Below are 17484 nucleotides of genomic sequence, written 5' to 3'. Positions count from 1 at the left end.
TCTGGCAATGCTTGCTGGTTTGTGACAGACTTAACTCAGGACATGCAGTCTTTCCTGTAGCAGTCACATGTCTCTTCTGGGAACACTGCCCACATGTCTACTATCAATTGTAGGGGTTTTACTCACTCGGGTGCAGTGAGAGGAAAACAGGAGGCTTGTTCCTTTAAAAGTTCATGAGTTTATTGCTTCATAAACCCAGAAGCAAAAGCAGAAAAGAAAAAGCTTTTAGATCAGGCAAACAAAATACAAAATGTCCTTAGTGGGGCGCAGCTCCACCAGGCCTGTGGGCACACAGGCTGGGGTAGTGTCCAGTATTCAGGCTCGGTCTGGAGCCAAACACACAGGAGGCCTTCTCCCTCCTAACACACAAACCATTATATAGGCTGTTAACCACACCCAGAGGTGAGGTATATGGATAGCTAGACCCTCACATTTCTCACAGCTACCCGCAACACGGTCCCAGGTGCAACAAACAAACCTCTTAGTGCTTTCATGCACTAGGGAAAATATTCTGGGTTACATCACAGACACAAGCCATCTCTGTGACACATACCTCTCATTGACTACGCGACCATTAGCCACATTAATATACATTTACATCTTTTTTAAAGACTTTGTAGTGGCATAGCTAAAGTCCTGACCTTAATCCGATTGATATGCTGCAGCATGACCTTAAAAATGCGGTTCCTGCTCAGAAACCCTCTAATGTGGCTGAATTACAACAATGGAAATCTGCCATGCAGGCCCTGCAGGCCATTTTTGCCCAGTCTCTTTCTTATTGTGGAGTTATGAACACTGACCTAAACTGAGGCAAGAGAGGCCTGCAGTTCTTTGGATGTTGTTGTGGGGTGTTTTGTGACCTTTTGGAGGATTCATCGATATGCTCTTGTGGTAAATTTAGTAGGCCAGCCACTTCTGGGAAGGTGTTTTTGCCATTTGTGGATAATGGCTCTCACTGTGGTTCGCTGGATTCCTAAATGTTTAGAAATAGCTTTATAACCCTTTCCAGATTCATAGTTCTCAATTACTTTGTTTCTCATTTTTTTGCAGAATTTCTTTTGATTGTGGCATTATATATAGCTTTTGAGGATCATTTGGTCTATATCACTTTTTGAGGCAGGTCCTATTTCAGTGACTTTCTGATTGATAACAGGTGTGGCAGTAATCAGACCTGAGTGTGGCTAGGGAAATTGAACTCAGCTTCCCAAAGATGTGATAAAACAAAGTTAATTTATGTTTTAAGTGTGTGTGTGTGTGTGGGGGGGGGCAATCCATTTCTCACACAGGTCCCTGTAGGCTTGGATTTATTTTTCCTTTAGTAATAAACACCTTCATTTAAAAAACTGCATTTTGTGTTTAATTGTGATATTTTTGTGTTATCTTTGTCTAATATTTATATTTACATTTGTTTGGTGTTCTGAAAAATTTAAGTGTGACAAACATGCAAAAGATTAGGAAGTCAGGAAGGGGCAAACACTTTTTCACACAACCGTATGCACAGATATAGCAAGCATTACTTGTTTTAAAAATTGCAATAATGGCGCTCACTATTTTTCCAAAGTGTGGCAATTCATCAGCTAAGGTTAATAAGCAGCTACTTTTGTAAATAGAGCGTAGTCACACAATACTATTGAATTCTCAACATAAGAGATGCTATGTTTGAAGTTTGCATACAAGAGTATAAAATTAAGATGATTGGGATACAAGCTTAGGAAAAACAAATAACTGAAAAAGGAGAATTGCACTTGCTTTGCCATCTGCCCAGATTATGATGGTGACTTCTCCAAGCTAACTTGTGTATCTAGTGTTGCCATTCTACTATATTACATTCAATCCTTTCATGCTTTCCAAAAACATATGACTTCGGTTAACCCACTAAAGAAAGCATGACTATAACCAAATATCACCATAAAACATAATAAGCTTTGTTAGTACACAGTAATAAAAACATATGCAAAACATTTATATATAAACATGTTGTATAATACACAGAATGTGCAGGAGAAAGAAGGCTTAATGTTGTAGGGCAAATCAAGAAACCCAGAATAAACCAAACCATTACCTTTACCCCAATGAAGCAAGTTGTGCCATATCTGCGTAGGGCTGGCTGGGCATCTTGACTTCCTCCTTTCCATTGGCTAGTATTATTATTTCTGACTCTGCATTATATATGTATATGGTTTCACAATATACATGCTTTAGAGTATGTCTGCTACCTTTGACTATCAGATCTAAGCTTACTATTTACTCTATACTTTCTGCACTTGCATATATAGTATGTATCTTTGATTCTCGTGTGATATATGTACCACATACAGGGGTTGGACCAAATAATGGAAACACCTGGAAACATCAACAAAAGTTAGTTTAATATCGTGTAGGTCCACCTTTTGTGGCGATTACAGCCTCAATTCTCCCAAGTATGGATTCATACTAGGTGTGAATTGTTTTCAAAGCAATTTTAGCCCATTCTGCAGTTAAAACACCCTCAAGTTCTTTGAGCGACGATGGCGGCGGAAATCGATGTCTAAATTGAATCTCTAAAATCGACCATAAATGCTCAATAATGTGTTATGACCCCAATGGCAGAGGGTCTCAGAAATAATTACTAAGTCTGCAAACACAAAAAACCAGCTCATAGGGCAGTGGTAACTGAGCTGACCATATATCTAATCCTAGCACCACAAATAGCAGCAGCCGGGGAACGTGCCTACGTTGGTTCTAGACGTCTCGCGCCAGCCGGAGAACTAACTAACCCTAGAAGGGAAAAGAAAGACCTTTCTTGCCTCCAGAGAAAAGACCCCAAAAGTTGGATACAAGCCCCCAACAAATAATAACGGTGAGGTAAGAGGAAAAGACAAACGTAAGAATGAGCTAGGTATTTAGCAAAGAGAGGCCCACTAGCTAATAGCAGAATGTAGTAAGATGACTTATATGGTCAGCAAAAACCCTATCAAAATATCCATGCTGGATATTCAAGAACCCCCGAACCGTCTAATGGCCCGGGGGGAGAACACCAGCCCCCTAGAGCTTCAAGCAAAGTCAGGAATCACATTTAGTACAAGCTGGACAAAAATAAGAGCAAAGCAAATAACCAAAAAACAAAGAAGCAGGACTTAGCTTAATTTTGCACGAACCAGGACCAGCAGACAGGAGCAAACAGAAAGGATCTGATTACAACGATGCCAGGCACTGGACTAAGGATCCAGGAAGTTTATATAGCAACACCCCTGGACTAACGACCCAGGTGGGTGCCAAACTGAGGAAAGACAATCCCAGAGTCATATCACTAGTAACCACAAGAGGGAGCCAAAAAGTCTAATTCACAACAGTACCCCCCCCTTAAGGAGGGGTCACCGAACCCTCACCAAGACCACCAGGGCGATCAGGATGAGCAGCGTGAAAGGCACGAACTAAATCGGCCGCATGCACATCAGAAGCAACCACCCAGGAATTATCCTCCTGACCATAGCCCTTCCACTTGACTAGATACTGAAGCCTCCGTCTGGAGAGACGAGAATCCAAGATCTTCTCCACCACGTACTCCAACTCGCCCTCAACCAACACCGGAGCAGGAGGCTCAACAGAAGGAACCACAGGTACAACGTACCGCCGCAACAAAGACCTATGGAACACGTTGTGAATGGCAAACGACACCGGAAGATCCAAGCGAAATGACACAGGATTAAGGATTTCCAATATCTTGTAAGGACCGATGAAGCGAGGCTTAAATTTAGGAGAGGAGACCTTCATAGGAACAAATCGAGAAGACAGCCATACCAAATCCCCAACACGAAGTCGGGGACCCACACCGCGGCGGCGGTTGGCAAAACGCTGAGCCTTCTCCTGTGACAACTTTAAGTTGTCCACCACATGATTCCAGATCTGCTGCAACCTATCCACCACAGAATCTACCCCAGGACAGTCAGAAGGCTCCACATGTCCCGAGGAAAAACGAGGATGGAAACAAGAGTTGCAGAAAAATGGCGAAACCAAAGTAACGGAACTAGCCCGATTATTAAGGGCAAACTCAGCCAACGGCAAGAAGGTCACCCAATCATCCTGATCTGCCGAAACAAAACACCTCAAATAAGCCTCCAGAGTCTGATTAGTTCGCTCCGTTTGTCCATTAGTCTGAGGATGAAAGGCAGACGAAAACGACAAATCAATGCCCATCCTAGCACAAAAGGATCGCCAGAACCTGGAAACAAACTGGGATCCTCTGTCAGACACAATATTCTCAGGAATGCCGTGTAAACGAACCACATTCTGAAAGAACACAGGAACCAGATCGGAAGAGGAAGGCAGCTTAGGCAAAGGCACCAAATGGACCATTTTAGAAAAGCGATCACATACCACCCAGATGACAGACATGCCCTGAGACACCGGGAGATCTGAAATGAAATCTATGGAAATGTGTGTCCAAGGCCTCTTCGGGACAGGCAAGGGCAAGAGCAACCCGCTGGCACGAGAACAGCAAGGCTTAGCTCGAGCACAAGTCCCACAGGACTGCACAAATGACCGCACATCCCGTGACAAGGAAGGCCACCAAAAAGGACCTAGCCACCAGATCTCTGGTGCCAAAAATTCCTGGATGCCCTGCCAACACCGAGGAATGAACCTCGGAAATGACTCTGCTGGTCCACTTATCAGGAACAAACAGTCTGTCAGGTGGACAAGAGTCAGGTCTACCAGCCTGAAATCTCTGCAACACATGTCGCAAATCAGGAGAAATGGCTGACAAGATAACTCCCTCTTTAAGAATACCAACTGGTTCTGCGACTCCAGGAGAGTCAGGCACAAAGCTCCTTGAAAGAGCATCAGCCTTCACATTCTTTGAACCTGGTAAATACGAGACCACAAAGTCAAAATGGGAGAAAAACAATGACCAGCGGGCCTGTCTAGGATTCAGGCGTTTAGCAGACTCGAGATACATCAGATTCTTGTGATCAGTCAAGACCACCACACGATGCTTAGCACCCTCGAGCCAATGACGCCACTCCTCAAATGCCCACTTCATGGCCAGCAACTCCCGATTGCCAACATCATAATTCCGCTCAGCAGGCGAAAACTTCCTAGAGAAGAAAGCACATGGTCTCATTACCGAGCAACCAGGGCCTCTCTGCGACAAAACGGCCCCTGCCCCAATCTCAGAAGCATCCACTTCGACCTGAAAGGGAAGTGAGACATCAGGCTGGCACAAAACAGGCACCGAAGTAAACCGGCGCTTCAACTCTTGGAACGCCTCCACGGCTGCAGGAGCCCAGTTAGCAACATCAGAACCTTTCTTGGTCATATCCGTCAAAGGTTTAACAACGCTAGAAAAATTAGCGATAAAACGACGGTAGAAGTTAGCAAAACCCAAGAACTTCTGAAGACTCTTAACTGACGTGGGTTGAGTCCAATAATGAATAGCTCGGACCTTGACTGGGTCCATCTCCACAGCAGAAGGGGAAAAAATAAACCCCAAAAAGGGAACCTTCTGTACTCCAAAGAGACACTTTGAGCCCTTAACAAACAAAGCATTCTCACGCAAAACCTGAAACACCATCCTGACCTGCTCCACATGTGAGTCCCAATCTTCAGAGAAAACCAGAATATCATCCAGATAAACAATCATAAATTTATCCAGATACTTCCGGAAAATATCATGCATAAAGGACTGAAACACTGAGGGAGCATTAGAGAGCCCAAAAGGCATCACCAAGTACTCAAAATGACCTTCGGGCGTATTAAATGCTGTCTTCCATTCATCTCCTTGCTTAATGCGCACAAGGTTGTACGCACCACGAAGATCTATCTTGGTGAACCACTTGGCACCTTTAATCCGGGCAAACAAGTCCGACAACAGAGGCAAAGGATACTGAAATTTAACAGTGATTTTATTCAGAAGCCGATAGTCAATACAAGGTCTCAAAGATCCGTCCTTCTTGGCCACAAAAAAAAATCCTGCACCAAGAGGGGAAGAGGATGGATGGATATGCCCCCTCTCCAGAGACTCCTTGATATACGAACGCATTGCGGCATGCTCAGGTACAGACAGATTAAATAGTCTTCCCTTAGGAAATTTACTACCTGGAATCAAATCTATGGCGCAGTCACAGTCCCTATGAGGAGGCAGAGCACTGGACCTGGACTCGCTGAATACATCCTGATAATCAGACAAATACTCAGGAACTTCCGAAGGAGTAGAGGAAGCAATAGACACCGGCGGGGAATCAGCATGAATTCCCTGACAGCCCCAACTTGACACAGACATTGCCTTCCAATCCAGGACTGGATTGTGGGTCTGTAACCATGGCAGACCCAAAACTACCAAATCATGCATTTTATGCAGAACAAGAAAACGAATCACCTCCCGATGTTCAGGAGTCATGCACATGGTTACCTGCGTCCAAAACTGCGGTTTATTTTCCGCCAATGGCGTAGCATCAATACCTCTAAGAGGAATAGGATTTACCAACGGTTAAAGAACAAAACCACAGCGCTTGGCAAATGACAGATCCATAAGACTCAGGGCAGCACCTGAATCCACAAACGCCATAACAGGGTAAGAAGACAATGAGCAAATTAAAGTCACAGACAAAATAAATTTAGGTTGCAAATTACCAATGGCGACAGGACTAACAACCCTTGTTAGGCGTTTAGAGCATGCTGATATAACATGTGTAGAATCACCACAGTAAAAACACAACCCATTCTGACGTCTATGATTTTTCCGCTCATTTCTAGTCTGAATTCTATCACATTGCATTAAATCAGGTGTTTGTTCAGACAACACCACCAGAGGATTAGCGGTTTTGCGCTCCCGCAAACGCTGGTCAATTTGAATAGCCAGCGCCATGGAATCATTCAGACTTGTAGGAATGGGGAAACCCACCATCACATTCTTAATGGCTTCAGAAAGGCCATTTCTGAAATTTGCGGCCAGAGCACACTCATTCCACTGAGTAAGCATGGACCATTTCCGAAATTTTTGGCAATACACTTCAGCTTCATCCTGGCCCTGAGAAATAGCCAGCAAGGCTTTTTCTGCCTGAACTTCAAGATTGGGTTCCTCGTAAAGCAATCCAAGCGCCAGAAAAAACGCATCAATATTTGCCAATGCCGGATCTCCTGGCGCTAGCGAGAAAGCCCAATCCTGAGGGTCACCCCGTAAAAAAGAGATAACAATTTTAACTTGCTGAGCTGAATCTCCAGATGAACGGGGTCTCAGAGATAGAAACAATTTACAATTATTCCTGAAATTCCTAAACTTAAATCGGTCTCCAGAAAACAGTTCAGGAATAGGTATTTTAGGTTCAGACATTGGACTACTGGTAACAAAATCTTGTATGCCCTGCACACGAGCAGCAAGCTGGTCTACACTTGTAATCAAGGTCTGGACATTCATGTCTGCAGCAAGCACAAGCCACTCAGAGGTAAAGGGGAGGAAGAGAGGAAGAAAAAAAAAAACAAAACTCAGAATTTCCTTTCTTATTATCCCACTTCTGCAATGCATTAAACATTCAATGTTGGCCTGGCATAATGTTATGACCCCAATGGCAGAGGGTCTCAGAAATAATTACTAAGTCTGCAAACACAAAAAACAGCTCATAGGGCAGTGGTAACTGAGCTGACCATATATCTAATCCTAGCACCACAAATAGCAGCAGCCGGGAAACGTGCCTACGTTGGTTCTAGACGTCTCGCGCCAGCCGGAGAACTAACTAACCCTAGAAGGGAAAAGAAAGACCTTTCTTGCCTCCAGAGAAAAGACCCCAAAAGTTGGATACAAGCCCCCAACAAATAATAACGGTGAGGTAAGAGGAAAAGACAAACGTAAGAATGAGCTAGGTATTTAGCAAAGAGAGGCCCACTAGCTAATAGCAGAATATAGTAAGATGACTTATATGGTCAGCAAAAACCCTATCAAAATATCCACGCTGGATATTCAAGAACCCCCTAACCGTCTAACGGCCCGGGGGGAGAACACCAGCCCCCTAGAGCTTCCAGCAAAGTCAGGAATCACATTTAGTACAAGCTGGACAAAAATAAGAGCAAAGCAAATAACCAAAAAACAAAGAAGCAGGACTTAGCTTAATTTTGCACGAACCAGGACCAGCAGACAGGAGCAAACAGAAAGGATCTGATTACAACGATGCCAGGCACTGGACTAAGGATCCAGGAAGTTTATATAGCAACACCCCTGGACTAACGACCCAGGTGGGTGCCAAACTGAGGAAAGACAATCCCAGAGTCATATCACTAGTAACCACAAGAGGGAGCCAAAAAGTCTAATTCACAACATAATGTTGAGGTCTGGGGATTGTGGGGGCCAGGTGAGATGCTCAACTTCATTAGAATGTTCCTCGTGCCATACTTTAACAATTCTAGCTGTATGAATTGGTGCATTATCATCCTGAAAGATGGCGTTTCCCTTCGGGAACAGTGCTTGAACCATTGGATGCACTTGGTGGCCCAAAATGCCTAAATAATCTCGGCTGTTAATTCTTCCATGAAGGTATATCATTGGCCTGGCAGATCTCCACAAAATAGCACCCCAGATCATCACAGAACCTCCGTCATGTTTTACGGCTGGGAAAAGGCAGTCTGGATGGAATGCTTCTTTCGGCTGTCTCCAAACGTACACTCGGCCGGAGGTTGGAAATAGGGTAAACGATGATTCGTCCAAGAATATCACATGTTTCTACTGCTCGAGGGACCAATTCTGGAGGTTTCTACACCACTCTAAACGCTTGGAAACATTTGTCATTGAGAGCAGCGGTTTTCTAATTGCAGCTCTTCCGTGGTATCCAGATTTGTGCAGCTCCCGACTAACAGTTTTCGTGGAAACTTGGTTCTGTAGGTGTTCATTGAGCTCAGCAGTGATTTTTTGAGCTGTGGTCTTGCGATCCTCTCTCACAATTCGCTTTAGAGTCCGATGGTCTCTCTCAGTCAACTTCAACTTTCGGCTGGACCTGTGCTTTGCTGCGGACGTTTTTCCTTCTCTTTCAAACGCAGTCATTACTTTGGAGACAGTACCTCTTGACACGCCAAGCATTCGGGCACTTTCTGTTACATTAACGCCTGCCATACAAGCACCAACAATTTGGCCTCTTTGAAAATCCGAGAGGTCTGCCATTGGTATCAGGTTCTCATCAATGTTCTTACAATTCAGCAAAACAAACAGTTAATTTAGATACACAAATCACATAACACAAATAATCAACTACAAAACATTACCATATGTCACGGTTTGCATGCTTATATTATGTTCGAAGATTATGATGCCAAAACGTTAGGTGTTTCCTTTATTTTGTCCAACCCCTGTACATTAACATACGTAATCTTTAACTTTGGATTATTTTAGGGTTCTTGATTTGCCCTGCCACCTCAGCCCTTTTTCTCCTTGATTTTGAATGTATTATATGGCGTGTTTTTATTTATATTTTTCTATATGCTTTTATTACTTTGTGCTAATAAACCTTGTTATGTTTTATGGTGATATTTGGTCCTAGTCATACATTCTTTAGTGGGTTATATGTTCCATATTTTTGCATGAAACCCTATATAGAATTGTTTTCTGGTATACATCTGTGTTATTCAAGTCTTCAAAGTATCTTATATACCAGATTACCGAATATTTAATTTGCCCATTGGTAGGTTAACCTATCTGTTCTAGATATAGGATATTTTGTTTCCTACACTGCATTTTTCATACATTTACATTGTACAGAAAACAGTGCTATCACCTAAAGCATTTTTGGTGGGTGTTAAGCAGTCGCCATAAGTACTGAATATAATAAAGTGGCCCAATCATTTAGGGTATTTACACTCTTATAGGGTGCTAAATATTGCATTGCTTTGGTAAGCAAGACTTGCTAAAAATTAACAAGTGTACTTGGGTATTCATATATACTTTAAACCAATATGCAAAGTCCTTTGTATTAAATGTATATAATTTTACTTTATGTATTTGAATAGGTGATTGCAACGAGCAAACCAGTTAGATTTCGACATAGAGAACACGGAGAACAAAAAAACCTGACAACTCGAGAAGAAAAGACAAAGTATAAAACTGTGGAGAAAGGTACTTTAAAAAAATATTGCTTCACAAACCTTTTTATGACAATTGTCACCTTATTCCAACCATATCCGCTTTTTACGAGCATCGGTTAACATCCCTGAGAGTTAGGACAATACAGAAAATTACGGTAATTAAATTTATTTCATTGCGAATATAAGCAATTTACCTGAAATCATAATGGAAGTATAATAAGTGCTCTGTATGGCTATATATAATGTTTCATTAAAAATGTTCTTTCCTATAAACAAGAATTAGCCATCTAGAGACAAATAAAACATTTTGTCTGCCTGGTTCACAAATTAAAAACATTAATTTTGGTTTGTGTACTCTTTAATAATGTTATCACTTCACATTTAATTGTATTTTAGACATCAAATCAACTGCATGCTTTAAAGATGTAAAAAATTCTAGTGAAATGGATAAACATTTGGTACTTACTAATCAGAGAAATGGCGGGCAAATTTTAATCTTGGGGGCAAACACAAAACAGTGGCCCATGAGTTATGACAGAATGTCTTTATCCCAATTAGCTCGGGCTGCTGCATTAAAGCAGCGGAGTTAACAGGGCATTAAAAATAACAATGGTTCATGTTGTTTTCATATTGGGATCACACACACATGTGTGCAGTTCAGTAATATAGACAATAATAACTTTCTGTGTCACATGTTAACATTAATGACATTATGCTTACAACATAGGTAAGCTTACTACATAGATACTGTGCCAGAACCAAGCTTACTACATAGATTCAGAAACTTCCTTTTAACTAGATAAGGGAACAGAACCAAGTTTACTACATAGATACACGAACAATACCAAGGTTACTAGAAGAACCAAGGTAATGTAGATAAGGGAACTGAACCCGAGCATATTATATTGGTACAGGACCAGAACCAAGCTTTCTACATAAGCACTGTACCATAACCACTTTTATTACATAGAGGATGGCAACAGAATGATGCTTACTAAATAAAAAAAAGCAGAATCAAAATTACTACATAGATACAGAATCAAAACCAAGCATGCTACATACATGATGTACCAGAACCAAGCTTACTACATAGATAGAGGAACAGAACCAAGCGTAATAAATAGATAGGTACTGTAATAGGAACAAGCTTACAACATAGACACCTGAAAAGAGCCAAGCTTAATAAATAGATAAAGGAGAAACATTGTTACTACATATATTCAGTACCAGAAGCAAGCTTACTACATAGATACTTCACCATAACCAAGCTTATAATAAATGCACGGGAACAGAATCAATCTTGCTATATAGATGCAGAAAAAAACATGTTTACTAGATAAATATGGTATCAGAACAAAGCATAATATACAGATACTGTACAAGAGCCTAGCTTACTATATAGATACAAAAACAAAACCAAGCATAGACTTTCCCCTGCTCCTAGCATTGTGATGGTATGTTCATCCAGATCTCCTATGAAGCGCACATAATACATCACCCAGCTTTGCGCATAGACTTTCCCCTGCTCCTAGCATTGTGATGGTATGTTCATCCAGATCTCCTATGAAGCGCACATAATACATCACCCAGCTTTGCGCATAGACTTTCCCCTGCTCCTAGCATTGTGATGGTATGTTCATCCAGATCTCCTATGAAGCGCACATAATACATCACCCAGCTTTGCGCATAGACTTTCCCCTGCTCCTAGCATTGTGATGGTATGTTCATCCAGATCTCCTATGAAGCGCACATAATACATCACCCAGCTTTGCGCATAGACTTTCCCCTGCTCCTAGCATTGTGATGGTATGTTCATCCAGATCTCCTATGAAGCGCACATAATACATCACCCAGCTTTGCGCATAGACTTTCCCCTGCTCCTAGCATTGTGATGGTATGTTCATCCAGATCTCCTATGAAGCGCACATAATACATCACCCAGCTTTGCGCATAGACTTTCCCCTGCTCCTAGCATTGTGATGGTATGTTCATCCAGATCTCCTATGAAGCGCACATAATACATCACCCAGCTTTGCGCATAGACTTTCCCCTGCTCCTAGCATTGTGATGGTATGCCTTTCAGCTAACCCCCAACTTACTCTGTGATATTTATGACCTTGTTTACTTAGTCTTGATTGTATGCATCTGGTCGACCCTTAATTCTCTGACCAAGATGAGCAGAGACCACTCCTCTCTGCTCCACACCTGAACGCACTTAGTTTTCCATATATTGCCTAGCACAAGTCTGCATGACTTCAGTCTGCAGTGTGATTTCTAGAAGTGTGTTCTAAAAGTGTGGATTACATTAGAATTAAAACCTGAATTGAACCTGAAGGGAACTGAAGGTAACTGGCCAGTCACTGCAAACAATGTTTCTGTTTGTTGTCACTTTTACCCCTATAATCTTTCACTTTCTGCAACCTCCCCCAATCCCCACACCAAGTAAGGAACTGTTCATCTCCTCTTCAATCCTCCCCATCCATCTCACCTCCTCCTCAGAACTGTTCCTTAACATACAATCCTCTGTCTCAAAGCACAGGCAGCCCCCTCATGCCCTCTCCTGCTCCCACCTGCTAACACTATCTCTGCTCCTTCTCACTGCTGGTGATATCTCTCCAAATCCTGGTCCTCCTCACCATATTCCCACAGTCATTTCTACCTCCCATCCACACTCCATCACAAACTTCCGTAACCTCTCTAACCTTATACCCATTCGCCCAGCCCCCGCTTCCCCAGTCCCACTAACAGGAGCTCTGTGGAACGCTCGCTCTGTCTGTAACAAGCTTTCCTACATCCATGATCTTTTTGTTACTACCAAACTTTCCTTCCTCGCCATCACCGAAACCTGGCTCACCCCTTCTGACACGGCCTCCCCTGCTGCACTCTCTTACGGTGGCTTCCACCTTTCTCACACACCCCGCCCCAGCAGCAAGCATGGTGGAGGAGTTGGTTTTCTCCTGTCAGATAACTGCTCCTTCACCCCAATCCCACTGCCACCCTCTGTTACCCTCCCTTCCTTTGAGGTGCACTCTGTGCGCATCTACTCCCCCTCCAACCTCCAACTGGCTGTCATTTACCGCCCCCCAGGGCCAGCCACCACCTTCTTTGACCACTTCACCACCTGGCTACTTCATTTCCTTTCTGCGGACATCCCCACTATCATCATGGGCGATTTCAACATACCCATTGACACTTCCCTCTCAGCTGCCACTAAACTTCTATCTCTCTCTTCCTCCTTCGGCCTCACTCAATGGTCTTCTGCAGCCACTCACAAAGATGGTCACACACTGGACCTCATCTTCACCCGCCTCTGCTCCCTATCTAACCTCTCTAACTCGCCTCTTCCTCTCTCTGACCACAACCTTCTCACATTCTCATCTCTCCCCACTCCATGTCTAGAGTCCCCACCCCACAAACTTTCACACCCTCGCAGAAATCTTAAACATCTTGACCTACATTCATTCTCTGAATCCCTCCTCCCTCTCACAGACATAAGTTCCATACACAATGCGGATGACGCTGCCGCTCTATATAACATCACAATAGCTGTAGCTTTGGAATCTGCTGCCCCACTTACACATACCAAAGCTCGCAAAATCAACAGACAGCCCTGGCACACCAGCCTGACCAAAGAACTGAGGCAAGCTTCCAGGGCTGCTGAGCGCAGATGGAAAAGATCCCACTCCAACGACCACTTAATCGCATTCAAACAGTCCCTCACTACTTTCAAGACTGCACTCGCCACAGCTAAACAAACCTACTTCTCATCTCTCATATCCTCCCTGTCTCACAACCCTAAACAGTTATTCAACACCTTCAATTCTCTCCTCCGTCCCCCAGCACCTCCTCCCTCCTCACTTATCTCTGCTGAAGACTTTGCCTCATTCTTCAAGCAGAAGATTGATAACATCAGAGACAGTTTTGGTCAACAAGCCCCAGAGCCCTTCCTCCCAACTACCCAGCCCTCCACCTCCAAAACCAACTTCTCCACCATTACAGAAGATCAACTCTCCACTCTACTCTCAAGATCGCATCTCACCACCTGTGCACTTGACCCGCTCCCAACCCACCTCATCCCAAACCTCACCACAATCTTCATCCCAACCCTAACCCATCTCTTCAACCTATCACTAACAAATGGTGTTTTCCCCTCAAGCTTTAAACATGCCTCCATCACACCTATCCTCAAAAAGCCCTCTCTTGACCCATCCTCTGTATCTAGCTATCGCCCTATATCACTTCTCCCCTATGCCTCAAAACTACTGGAACAACACGTCTACCTTGAACTGTCCTCCCATCTCTCTTCTTGCTCCCTCTTTGACCGCTTACAATCTGGCTTCCGGTCACACCATTCCACTGAAACTGCCCTAACTAAGGTCACCACTGACCTTTTAACCGCCAAGAGCAAGCGACACTACTCTGTTCTCCTCCTCCTCGACCTGTCGGCTGCCTTTGACACAGTGGACCATTCCCTATTATTACAGACCCTCTCATCCCTTGGCATCACAGACTTGGCCCTATCCTGGATCTCATCATACCTAACAGACCGGACATTCAGCGTCTCCCACTCACACACCACCTCCTCACCTCGCCCCCTCTCTGTCGGAGTCCCACAAGGTTCAGTCCTTGGGCCCCTGCTCTTCTCCATTTACACCTTTGGCCTGGGACAGCTCATAGAATCTCATGGCTTTCAGTATCACCTTTATGCTGATGACACACAGATCTACATCTCTGGACCAGATATCACCTCCCTACTAACCAGAATCCCTCAATGTCTGTCCACTATTTCATCCTTCTTCTCCGCTAAATTTCTGAAACTTAACATGGACAAAACAGAATTCATCATCTTTCCCCCATCTCACGTGACCCCCCCAACGAACCTATCCATTACAGTAAATGGCTGCCCACTCTCCCCAGTCCCACAAGCTCGCTGCCTCGGGGTTATCCTTGACGCTGATCTCTCCTTCAAACCACATATCCATGCCCTTTCCACTTCCTGCCGACTTCAACTCAAAAATATTGCACAAATCCGTTCATTCCTCAACCAAGAATCTGCAAAAACCCTAGTCCATGCCCTCATCATCTCTCGTCTTGACTACTGCAACCTCCTGCTCTGTGGCCTCCCCTCAAACACTCTCGCACCCCTCCAATCTATTCTAAACTCTGCTGCCCGACTAATCCACCTGTCCCCCCGCTATTCTCCGGCCTCTCCCCTCTGTCAATCCCTTCACTGGCTCCCCATTGCCCAGAGACTCCAGTACAAAACCCTAACCATGACGTACAAAGCCATCCACAACCTGTCTCCTCCTTACATCTGTGACCTCATCTCCCGGTACTTTCCTACACGCAACCTCCGATCCTCACAAGATCTCCTTCTCTGCTCCCCTCTTATCTCCTCTTCCCACAATCGCATACAAGATTTCTCTCGCGTATCACCCCTACTCTGGAACCCTCTACCACAACATATCAGACTCTCGCCCACCATCGAAACCTTCAAAAAGAATCTGAAGACCCACCTCTTCCGACAAGCCTACAACCTGCAGTAACCACCGATCAACCAACCGCTGCACGATCAGCTCTATCCTCACCTACTGTATTCTCACCCATCCCTTGTAGATTGTGAGCCCTCGCGGGCAGGGTCCTCTCTCCTACTGTACCAGTTATGACTTGTATTGTTCAAGATTATTGTACTTGTTTTTATTATGTATACCCCTCCTCACTTGTAAAGCGCCATGGAATAAATGGCGCTATAACAATAAATAATAATAATAATAATAATAATACTACACATGCAGGAACATAACCAAACCTACTACACAGACAGGGCAACAGAACCAAAATTACTAAATACTTTCATAATGTCAGCAGAGAATTACATTTCAAACCAAGCACAGGTGCTTGGTGTATCATGGTATGGCCAACCATTTAAATACATCTTCCCACATGCTTATTATCCCTCATTCTTCAACCCACTGCTTCATTGATTGACAGTTGTGGCTTCATAGAGCCAGACAATGGCAGATATAGATGTAAAACAAGCAGGTGGAAAGATGTACTGTACTTAAACGAATGGTTATGCCTTTGTACAACGAGCATGACTTGAACAGTCATTCTGAGCTGACATAGTTCTTTTAAGTCCATCAAGAGTAAGAACACAGGTAGGTTATTGAAACAAATCTTATTACATAAATACAAGAACAGGACCAAGTTCACTATATAAACAACGGAATATCCACAAACTTAACACATATATTCAGGAACATAAGTGAGATCCAGGAACAAGAAGGGATGTCAGAAATAAAAGTATGTCACTTTAAAATTTGTATATTCTCCTCATAGTTTGCATAATTCATCAAACAGCTTGTTAATTTCTCCCAAAATTTAGTATACTCTTAGGATTTGGATGTTTCAACACTATCAGGTCATTGACTTGCATCACTACAGAAGTCTTTTGGCCTATCAGTTAACCGTTTGATTTGCGATGTTCCAACACAATAGAATTCCATTCTGCACATACTGCAGTGACTGTGGCAGCAGCGACGAGCCCTGGTGCAGTTTGCCCTTTTGCATAGCCTGGGAAAACGTAGTATGGATGTTGTGTAAATCATGCTTGCAGAGTGGGCACAGATCATAGACCTTTGTACCCTTCTGCATAGTTTTGAAAAGTCTACTAAGATGGTTAACACTGATGAGACCATCATCAGCATCACTGTTCCGGTTATCTACATGCTGGAGCACACTGTGAATAGTACAAGGGAGGAAGTGGTCTTGGTCCCAGAGGAAGCAGAGAAGAATGCGGAAGCTATAACAATATCTCTAAGTTCTGGACCTTCGTCACACAGGCAGGTGCCACGGAAGGGTGGATTACAGCCATCTGGGGGGTTCATGGTACCAGACAAACTGTTAGTGAAGGTGCAGGAGCCAAGGAACAAATTGAGGAGAAAGAGGTGATGGGCACGCAACAGTCAGGAAATGAATAGGATAATGATCCCCTCTCTGCTCTCCATGGTTGATATGAGGGGTCAGAGGAAGCAACCTTAAGTGTTTCCCCGCCACAAAAACACAATGGACTTGGACATCGTGTAAGCGCCTGAAACACGAGTGCCTTCTTGCTGCACTTTGTTCAACATGATGCTTGTATTAATAGGCTTAGAAATAGTGCCGACTACTGAGTTGCCAGTCTGTTAGATCCACTATACAAGAGTAAATTTAGTCAAATGCTTCCCCATGGAAATGGACGCGTTCATGCTGGAGTATCAAAAAACGATTGTAGACAATCTTAAGAATAGTTTTCCCCAAGACATCAATCTTCTCTTTAGCAAGCTAAACTGTCCCAAATCCTCTAACCATTCCCCATAGATCATTGTTTGAGAACCGGTCACCATTCTGGTCACTCTTCTTTGAACTTGCTTCAGATTTTCTATCCAGCTCTGGTAAAAAAAT

This window comes from Ranitomeya variabilis, chromosome 2 (genome assembly GCF_051348905.1).
Source record: "Ranitomeya variabilis isolate aRanVar5 chromosome 2, aRanVar5.hap1, whole genome shotgun sequence".
Taxonomy (NCBI): Eukaryota; Metazoa; Chordata; class Amphibia; order Anura; family Dendrobatidae; genus Ranitomeya; species Ranitomeya variabilis.
The sequence above is the reverse complement of the archived record's forward strand: the minus strand, read 5'-3'. Positions refer to the sequence as shown.